Source organism: Urocitellus parryii, chromosome 9 (assembly GCF_045843805.1).
Source record: "Urocitellus parryii isolate mUroPar1 chromosome 9, mUroPar1.hap1, whole genome shotgun sequence".
NCBI lineage: Eukaryota > Metazoa > Chordata > Mammalia > Rodentia > Sciuridae > Urocitellus > Urocitellus parryii.
In genome coordinates this window covers 30,872,156-30,883,412 of record NC_135539.1, presented here as the reverse complement: position 1 = coordinate 30,883,412, position 11,257 = coordinate 30,872,156, and the positions used below count along the sequence as shown (strand labels likewise).

Here is an 11,257-nt window from a genome sequence, read left to right as displayed (position 1 = left end):
CAGACTGTGCTTAGGCAGGACCTAGGTCAAGGTCACCTATTTGGATCCCCTACCAGGAGTCAATTATAACACTCTGGTCCTGCTGAAGCTCCATACTTAATCATCTTTTATCATCTACACTCCACTCACTGATGTAATTTATCTGATTATGGGTGTCTGTCTCTCTGTGACTGAACTCCTTGAGCTCACTACCCTAGTGTCCCTAACTCCCCTGGCACAGGGGCAGCTGCCTCATGGCATTTTACAGGAGCATGGACTAGTCATTTGATCAACAGATATTTCTAACTGTGTGTGTACTTCCTGGTAGCACTTCTTCCAGCATGTGTAGTAGGAAAGTAAAGTGGTACAGATTTGATTTTACATTTCTTTCTCTACTTAAAATGTTTGGGAGTTACTGCATGGATGTGATCATTAGCACATTCTTTAGAGTTAATGTCAATTCCCTTAACAATCCACAAGATCTATTTGTGAAAAAAGCCAAGAGCATCGTTGGTTCAGATGTTCTCCATCTATTTTTTCCTTATAATTAGTATGTGGATTACCGTTTCTTTTTTCTTTTAACATAACAACTTCATTAAAAATTTTTACATACTATATGATTCCTTATAATGTAAAATTCCATATTTTTTAGCATGTTGAATGATATATGCAGCCATCATCATTGTCAAAACTCAGAAAACTAATATCTTTTAACTTTCAGCTTCTAAAATCATTTTCCTGAAACAAACACTACTCTATTTTCTGTCTCTGTTGATTTGCACATGATGTATACATTATAAAAATGGAGACATGTAATATGTGGTCTTTTGTAATGCAAAGTGATATCATTTAGCATTTTGTTTCCAAGTGAAATATATATCAGTACTTCCTGTTTATGGCAAACAATATTCCATTGTATAGATATACCACAATTTAGTTATCCTTTCATCAGTTGGTAGACATTTGTGTTATTCACACCTTTTGGCTATTGTGAGTGGTGCCATTATGAACATTAGTGTGAAACTTGTTTGTGAACTCTAGTTTTCAATTTCATCTGAGTGTATACTCAGGAGTGAAATTGCTGCCTTACAAAGTACTTCTGTCAGTGTTTTCCATAATAGCTGTATCATTTAATACTCTTTCCAAAAATGTCTGAAACTTCCAATTACTTCACTTATTTCCTAATACTTCATGTTTCCATCTCTTATTTTAGACATTATAGTGGATGTGAGATGGCATCTTATGTGGTTTTGATTTGCATTTTCTTGTTGGTAACTGATACTGAGCAATGTTAATCACTTTTTCTATTTATCCTTTTTAGTTATACATGATATATTTATAAAAACATAAAGTATACCTTTTTCTAATTCGAATCCCAGGCTTGTAGATGTACATGATGTGGAGATTCACTATGAGGTATTCAACTATATCCATAGGAAAGATAAGTCAGATTCACTATTTTGAAGAAATAACTATCCATGTCTTTTGCCCACATATATCTGAAGAAATTGTCTTTTTGTTTTGAGGCTTAAGAATTTTACTGGTGTGAGTCTGTATCATGTACAACCAGAGGAAGGAAATCTTGTGCTCCTTTTGTGTACAATGTGTCAAAATGCATGCTACTGTCATGTGTAACTAATTGGAATAAATTAAAATAAAAGAAAAAAGAATTTTTAAATAATTTAATTGAAAAATAATTCTTCATATATTCTTTACACAGTTTCTTATCAGATTATGCTTTGTAGCATATTTGTCCTGTTCTATAGATATCTTTTAACTTTCTGGATAGTGTCCTTTGAAGCACAAAATTTTTAGTTTTTTGCAGTTTATTCCTATCATGGGAGGTACTACATATCCCAGCCATTAAAAATGAATGAGCTGGATTTGAAAATCTTAAAATGTATTAATCTCAAAGCTGTAATGTTCACAAAAGAAAAACAATTGACAGTACATGCATGCAACCTGATGCCATTTATGAAAGAACAAACAAGGCTCATCATCTGAGAAAATGCACGTTTATTGAGTAACAGCTATGTATATTTATAGATCCGGGGGTGGTTTGACAGTTATGACAGTTTAATGGTTGAACGGTTTGACAGTTGTCATGGGGTGCTTTCTTTTTGGTGGGTAAGGATCATGTGAGCCAGCAGGGCTAGTCTGATTGTTGGGTAAGGGTCATGTGAGCCAGCAGGGCTACTCTGATTGGTGGATAAGGATCATGTGAGCCAGCAGGGCTATTTTGATTGGTGGGTAAGGATCATGTGAGCCAGCAGGGCTAGTCTGATTTGTGGGTAAGGATAATGTGAGCCATCAGGGCTCACCATTGGACGGCTCTTCTCGGGGATGGGGATGTTAGTCTTTGGAGCCAGTGTGACTCCCAACAATTTATATAAATGTTAAAAACTCAACAGGTCTTGGAAACCTAGCTCAATAGAGCTAGTGTTGTGACAAGCATCATTGTTGGAGACTTGGTTTTTCCTAGCTGCTGAATCATTTGCTCAGCCTGCAGCAACAGATTCTTCAGCTCTTTCCATGAAGGTAGCTTCACCATTTGGTCTCTCTGGGCCATCTTCTTTCGCCTCTACATTTAAGAGCTTCTCTTGGTGGGGAATCAGGTCTGGCATTTCTGGGTCAATCCTCAGTCATCTGAACCTTGGTTCTAGGTCCTCCATGCCTGATTGACACATTCAAGTACTCAAATAGGAAGAAAAGCAACTTCTGGGAAAATACAAGCATGGCCTCTGTCCCACATTATGACTGGATCTGGTACTCATTGACCACTTTGTAAATCTTTCCACCAAACTTGGCCTAAAGAGCTTGTTGCTGTGGAAGACATGTGTCACTCACCTGCAATGTGACACTCTGAGTCACAGTTTTAAAAATTAAAATTGAACAGAGCCTGATTGAGGTTATTTTTTTTGGGGGGGGGTCTTAGTCCTATCTCCCACTTTTTGTTTTTGTAATTGTAGCTTAATAGATAAATGAGCTCAATCTACAATAGCTTGACCTTGAGGGTTGAAAGGAATATGTGTTTTATGGTCAATATGAAACCCTTGGAAAAATTGTTGAAAAGAGGAGCTAACAGAAGCTGGTGCATTATGCTTTAATTTGTAAAATATATCCTAATGCTGCAAAAGCAGCTAGCAATGAGAAATAACATGGTGAGTATTTTCATTTGCATGGGCCATGGCAAAGATAAACCTAGAATAACTATCTACAATTACATGTACATAAAATTGCCTACTAAATTGAGGAATGTGAGTTACATCCATTTGCCATAACTGAGTTTGTTTTAATCCATGGGGATTTACCCCAGATGGTAAAAATGGAGTGTGTGCAACACATTGGGGGCAGTGATGTACAATTTGACAAAGTTGCTCTCTAGTAATATTAAATTTGGAAAAGCCAATCATTCTGTTGAGCAGAAAATAGAATGATTATAATATTAAGTTCTGATCCAACCAGCTATAAAATTCTTCCCTTGATAACTACTTGAGGAACAAAATCATGAAAAGGAGTTAATGACCTTTTAGAAGTGTAGGCTAAATGAATCCACTCAATAACTCCTAATGATTGCTATATTGCCCCTGTAGGAGATTAAGTAGTGGTGAATATCAATAAATATATAGGCCCTTGTGGGTTAATTCTAATAAGGTGAGCATTTTAAATAGCAATTTTAACTTTCCTCAAAGCCATTCTTGCTTCTGCTCTGAGCTGACGAGAGGTTGGAGAAGGCTCTCCCTGTAATATCTGGAATAAAGGACTTAAATCAGAAGGAGTTAGCTTTAAAGATGGCCTCAGCAAATTTATATCACCTAATAGTTTTTGAGAATCATTAAGAATGTGAAACTCCTTGACTCTAATTTGTATGTTTTGAGGACAGAATGTCTGCCCTTCAATCATATGACCTAGATATTGAAAAGGAGATATCCTCTGTACATTTTGAGGTGCAATGCACAAACCCATTGCTGTGAGTGAGGTCTATAATTGGGTAAAGAAATTTAGGAGTACATCTGGATTAATATGAGCTCAAAGTATATAATCCATATAGTAAATAATATATGCATCAGGAAATTTCTCCCTCACAGGCATGATGGTGTATGCCACAAAATTTTGACAAAGGGTAGGACTGCTACACATTCCCTGAGGCCACACTTTCCAGCAATATCTTTTAATTGGTTTTTAAAATTTATTGCTGGGACACTAAAGATAAGTCGTCTGGGCATAATGGTATACAAAAAAAAATACAAGAACAATCTTTAAAATCTACTACTATTAAAAGAAATCCAAAGGGATAGCTGTAGGAGAAGGAAGCCCTGGTTGTAAGGCTCTGTGGGCTTGATAACACAATTAATTGCCCTGAGATCTTGTAATAATCTCCAGTTGCCAGATTTTTTCTTAATTACAAAGATGTTCCAAGGACTGAGCATAGGTTGTAAATGGCCAGCCTAAAATTGTTCCTGAACTAACATGTGGGCTATTTTAAGTTCTTCCCCTGTTAAGGGCTACTGACTAACACAGATTGACTCTTCTATGAGCCAACGAATATTTTCTGCTGTTCTCTGGGTTGAGGATCAAGTTAGGGGGCCTATCAAAAGTTTTGACTGGATACATTAATAAGTCTCTCTTGGGAAGATTGAGTTGTAGGTAAATACCCTTGTAAATTTTCCTAGCAAAATTTTTGTATTAAGTCTCTCAAAAAACATGATAAAATTTGAAGTTACTAATAAAAACCTAAGCTGCTTAGAATATCACAGACCCACAAATTTACTGGCAAGATGTCTAAAACATAAGCCTTGAAAATTCCAGAGTTACCATCTTTATCACCCCAGTGAAGATATTGAGCTCTTTGTGCTGGCTGAGAGGTCTGACCTATCCCCTCCATGTTGGCAGGTGCAATACGTAAAGGCCAGCCCTTAGGCCATAATCTATTACATAGAACAGATCTATCAGCCCCAGTATCTATGATACCTGAATTTTTTATGATTAATTTTAAGATCCAGTAGAGGGCATTCTTGCTGAACTAATTGAGCCCAGTACACTTGATCTGGGGACCCAGAAGTTGAGGTCTACTCTGGGCCTCCCATGGAGTGACAAGGCAGGAATATTAGCTGTGCCAATCATCTCTTAAAGAGTATCAGGCTCTGACTGCATAATAATTTCAATTTTATCTCTAAAGTTTGAATCAATCACTCCTGGCAGCACCTGAATTCCCTTTTATAAGTTTTTCACCCCCAAAATCAGCCTGTGGTATTTGGGGTAATGGCCCATGAGCCCTAGTAGGGACTCAGTTGGCCACATTTCAGGCATTAAAGTAATTCCCAAGGTTGGCCATAAGTGTACAGTCTTGATGGAGTTGGCTGGTAAAGTGGCTAACAGGCATGGACAATCCTGATGATGTCAGAGCCTGTGACTCCTCTTCCAGTGTATATTGCTGTGACCCTACTGTTTGGAGGGCCCAGGAAAGGCCCAGCTCCCAGTTTCCTGGCCCCAAACAAGGCAGAGGTGAAGGCAGAATTGCCTGTGAATCACCGCTGCCACCATATCTATCCAAATCTTCCCATGCCATGGGGTCATCTCCCTGGTAGTGCATCTATGCAAACTGGGAGAGGTCTCTGCCCTTTTGTGCAGAAATCCACTGTCCCAAGCCCTATACCAGTTCTACCACAATTGATACACTTCCTGAGAGAATGGCACCTCTGAGACTGAGGTTGTAATACTTGCTGCAAAGCCGCAGCGAGCATTAAGCCCTGTAGCTGTGTGGGACCCACATCCGCACAAAGGCGAATGAACGTGGAGCTCATCCCCCTTTTTCAATGGGGTTGAAGGATTTCCTGACAAACTTTATTAGCATTCTCAAATTCTAGCTGCTTGACTAGTTACTCAGAGGCATCCAAGTCTCCTATTGATCTCTTTGTTGCCTGGTATAAATATTCCTCCAAATCTGAAAATGGCTCCTCTGATCCCTGTTTGATATGACTAAAATCCAAAGTTGATTCACCCTGATTAGGTAGCTCTCTCCATGCCCTTTCGGCACATGCAGTAATTTGATCATATATGGCCAGATCATAATTTAATTGCCTTTCCAGATCTGTAAATTCTCCAGTTTCAGTTAACATCTTCAAAGGGGCATCAAAGCCTTGTTTCCGGTTTCTCTCAGCCTGTTTAGTGCAATAATCAGTCCAGTGAGACCATCAATGGAGGTAGTTGCTTCCTCCCCCATAAAAAAAATTTGGCCATAGAAATCCAGTCATGTGGGGGTAAAGGCTCTTTGCATAAGGGATTAAGCCAACTTTGAACAAAGGTGAATTTGGACAGAAGGCATTTTTTAGCTCCTTTAGAGTCTTAAAAGAAACTGTAGCGTGCATACTGACACAGTGATTTAGCTCGTTAATCTGCTCAAAGACTGGAAAAAGCTGAAAACCTGTAATGTCCTCCCCTGCCTCCTGTGCTGTTCTAAGGCCATGTTGGAGGGGTGTAAGCATGGCTACTGCCAATTCAGAGTAGCTATTAAATCTTGATCTCTTAGAGGAAATGGCCAGATCCAAATGGCTGGCGTGTGGACAATCAGATATAATCTACCAAACCCTCCTCCAGATCATTCTCACCCTCTGACTGAGTTTCCTCATATTGTGGCTCAGCTTCACCAGTATCTTTCTGTCCATTTTCTTCTCCTCCATCTTGAATCAGCCTCACAGAGACCCCATCAGGGCTAGTTTCCTCTCTAGCAATGCCCCTATCATCCAGTTTAGTTGGCACACTTCTAAATCACTGGTTCTGTCTGGTTCAGCTGTGACTGAATGTTTGGTTTTAGGTCTTGCCCTAAGGTCACCTGTCTGTGGTTTGAGTTACAGACTGGGTGAGAATTGACTCGGCCCTCAGTCCCACTACAGATAGAGAAAACTGCCTAGGAGCAGCTGTGGGCCACTTCTCTGACTCCAAACTTCTAATTGCTTTCTGGAGCCCTTTTTCTATGAGATTTTTTTTATTGGTTGTTCAAAACATTACAAAGCTCTTGACATATCATATTTCATACATTAGATTCAAGTGGGTTATGAACTCCCATTTTTACCCCAATTACAGATTGCAAAATCACATTGGTTACACATCCACATTTTTACATGATGCCATATTAGTGACTTCTGTATTCTGCTACCTTTCCTATCCTCTATTATCCCCCCTCCCCTCCCCTCCCATCTTCTCTCTCTACCCCATCTACTACAATTCATTTCTCTCCTTGTTTTTTCCCCATTCCCCTCACAACCTCTTATATGTAATTTTGTATAGCAATGAGGGTCTCTGGAGCCCTTTTTAACAAGTCTTCTGAAAACCACTACTCCTCCTCTTGATGTTCAAAATGAAGCGTTCCTAAAGCAGTTCAGACCTTTTGAATATTTTCTATTTTACTCTTAGATAGCTTGGCAGAGAGGCAGCCTTTAGACAATTTTCTACCTATCCCTTCCCAAGTACGCAAATCTGGTGAAATTTCATCACTAAGCCACAGGCATATGTCATTATTTCTTTCTGAAAACTGCCCATTATTTCTTTAATATCTCTGACTCTCAGAATGCTTTCTTCTTCTACAACCCCAAAACACAGTTCAATGAATTTCGAAAGTACATTCACTCAGTCTACTTGGAAATTCACTCTGAGCAGTCCCCGATTCCGGGCGCCACCTGGCGCCCCCATCAGTGTGGGCAGCTGAACTTAAGATCACTGATGGGAATTTGCAAGGACACCAAATAAAACATAGACACAATCTACTTTTAGACAATCTTCATGATGGATTCCCCAGGCCTCAGCCTCAGACTCTCCAAAAGGGAGAGCAAAAGAAAGTCAGGAGAGGCTGAGGAGAAAGAGGGAACAGGTTCAGAGGTGAGCTTTCATTGGGGGAACTCTTGTTTAGAAAGTTCTATCCAAAAACCTTCAGAAGGAGCAAGAATACATGGGAAAGGTGATTGAAATTCAACCCTAGGGGAACATCCCACAAAGAAGAACCCTTGCTCTGAGCTAGACCCCACCCAAACCACAGTGAATGCAGTAGTTGGTCAGAATCTGAGGCATCATGACTGAAAGGTGTGGTCATTCATTGTGGCTCCCCACAATTTATAGTAGGTGAATATGGGGACATAGACTTCAAGATGGGTTCTCCCACTATTTTCTCATCATTCCAACATCACTTCAACACAGTTTTTTCCTGCTAATACCCGGAATCCATATCTGTGCAGAACTAATATTCTCAACACATAATCTCAAATAAAACAAGTATTGTAGATAAAGTCCTGAGACTAATGTGACTAGAGAGACTAATTTATTATATATCACAGTGGTAGCAAGTGACAGACTCTAATCCACAGAGTTATGATTCCAAATAATGAGACTAGAAACTCTCAGAAAACAGAAAAGTATTTCCAACCTTTGAAATTAAAAAAAAAAACAATAATATCACTAATTGATATGACAGGACCAATACAGACAAAATAAATCATGAATTTATGTTTAAAGAATGTTAAATTTTTGGAGATAGTGATGTGGCTCAGTGGTAGAGCATTTACCTAGCATGTGTGAGGCAATGGGTTTGATTCTCAGAACTGCATATAAATAAATGAATAAATTAAAGGTCCATCAACAACTAAAAATATATATTAAAAAAGAATGAAAAATTTCATAAATGCAAATTCCAAATATATGACTCAGTACTTAGATCATAGCAGTAAAAAGTTTACTCAGTAAATATTTGTCAAATATATGTATTTTACCACCATTTCACCCAGCTATTCCACTCCTTGGTTTATACCCAAAGGACTTAAAATCAGAATACTATAGTGACGCAACCACATCAGTATTTATAGTAGCTCAATTCACAATAGCTAAACTGTGGAACCAACCTAGGTGTCCCACAATTGATGAATGGATTAAGAAAATGTGGTATATATATATACTCAATGTAATATTACTCAGCTTTAAAGAAGCGTGAAATTATGCCATTTATCAGTAAATGGTTGAAGTTGGGGAAAATCATACTAAGTGAAATAAGCCAATCTCACAAAACCAAAGGCCAAATGTTCTCTCTAATATTCAGATGCTAATTCACAATTAGGCAGAAGACACTAAGAAAGAATAGCATTACCTTAGATTAGGTAGAGGGAAGTGATGGGAGGGGAGGAAAGAGGATGTAGTGATAGAAAAGGCAGTAGAAAAAAACAGACATTATTACTGTATGTATATATGTGACTACATGACCAATATGATTCTGCAACAGGTACACTCAGAAAAATGAGAAATTATATCCCATCTATGTATGACATATCAAAGTGCATAAACACATTTTACTGTAATGTAGAACTAATTAAAACAAATTTTAAAATATATACATATTATACAAAAAGTATGTACAGGTACTATTACTTTGTATGTAATAATACTTCCCTTCTAAAAACTTACTGATTCAGGAAACTACAAATCTAACAACATAACTTATCTCTCACCCTCCCTTTCAAGAAACCCTTCACTTCATGTCCCATGCTTCTGATATTAAGCAAGATCTTCCCATTTTATATTTTGTAAATACTCTTGAGTGGCATCATTTATATCTATTTTGTGGATGAAAATATTAATGGGAAAAGCCCTTATATCTTTATTTAATATTTGTTGGAGTGTCACTGAACTTTGCAAGTCTTCTTTGGAGAGATTTTTAATCTTTTTCCCTAGTTCTCTATGGGGTGTGAAATGTGACCCATGATGCTTGGATGCCACTTTATTCTTGGGATAGTCAAAGTACATCATGGATCTGGATTCTTGAAAATTCTTAGAGGTTTACCCATAATAACACTCTATACTTGGGCCAACTACAGGTGTAGTCATTGGGTGATAATACCTCTCCTCAACACTCTCCTCAGAGCCTTAGCTACATCCTTATTCCGGAGAGTATAAATCAGAGGATTCAGTGTGGGAGTAATGATGCTATAGAACACAGAACCAACTTTGTCTTGCAGTGGAGTGCGCTGGGACCTGGGCCTCATGTATGAGAAGATGCAGGAACCAAACCAGAGAGAGACCACAATGAAGTGGGAGCTACAAGTGGCAAAAGCATTTCTTTTACTCCCAGCTGAACGCATCTCTATGACACTGTGCAGGATGAAGCCATAGGATGTAGAAACCAGGATGATGGGGAGGAGGAGAAGCACGATGCTACAGATATACACTGTGATCTCATAGACGGTGACATCACCACATACCAACTTCACAACAGCTGGATACTCACAGTAGAAGTGGTACATTTTCTGAGATCCACAGAAGGGAAAGTGCATCAAGATGACTGTGTGAATTAGGGAGTTCAGAGATGCCCCCAACCATGAGGTGAGGGCCATCATCAGTGCCACCTTCCTGCTCATGAGCACAGTGTAACGCAGAGGATGACAGATGGCAACATACCTGTCATAGGACATGAGAGCTAGCAGAAGACACTCAGCACCACCCAGAGACAAACAGAGGAAGTGCTGGGTGGCACAGCCCAGGAGGAGATGGACTTGCTGCCAGACAGGTAGTTGGTAGCCATCTTGGGGATGGTTGTGCAGATGTGCATCAGGTTCATGAGGGAGAGCTGGCTGAGCAGGAAGTACATGGGGGTGTGAAGCCCATGATCCACACAAATGAGGAGGATGGTGAGGGTGTTGCCACTCAGTGCAACAAGGTAGACCACCATGGTCAGGCAGAAAAGGAAAAGGTGGGTTGGGGAGTCATTGAAGAGCCCTTCAAGGATCAAGTCTGCCAGAGACATCTGATTCCTCAGCCACATGGTCCCTTCAAAGTCCCTGGGGAAACAGGAAGTGGAGACAAAGTGTGATGCCAGACATATGGAATCCTGTGTACATGGTGATCAGCTCTTTTGATCCAATCAAACATTTGTGAAGAGATTTTTCTATATTTGTAATTATCCTGCAGCTGAAATTATTTAAATTCAGTTTTTTCAAAACAAGAGAAACCTAAAATTTGTTATCTCAATCATGGTCATTTGAAATTCCAAGACTCTATTAAGGCCTAAAATTTATGACTCTTCTTACTAAATATAGGCATATGTGTGTGTGATCATATGTGTGATTTGTGTTAGTGTGTGTCTGTGTTTGTATGGTTGGTGGATTGTGTTTCTTATTTTACCAGGCAGGTTCTATCAAGAGCATCTGAACCACTAAGACATTTCTATTAATACATGTAATTGTTAAGGGTGGCATTACAGAACTTTGGCCTTATTTCTATGTGGAAGCTGGTTAAGGAGTTG

At 39.0% G+C, this 11,257-nt stretch overlaps 1 pseudogene; it reads right to left on the bottom strand.

Moving 5' to 3' along the window:
- Positions 1 to 9,839: 9,839 nt before the first annotated feature.
- LOC144256864 (olfactory receptor 2AE1-like) lies at positions 9,840 to 10,777 on the bottom strand (annotated as a pseudogene).
- Between the last annotated feature and the right edge of the window lie 480 nt (positions 10,778 to 11,257).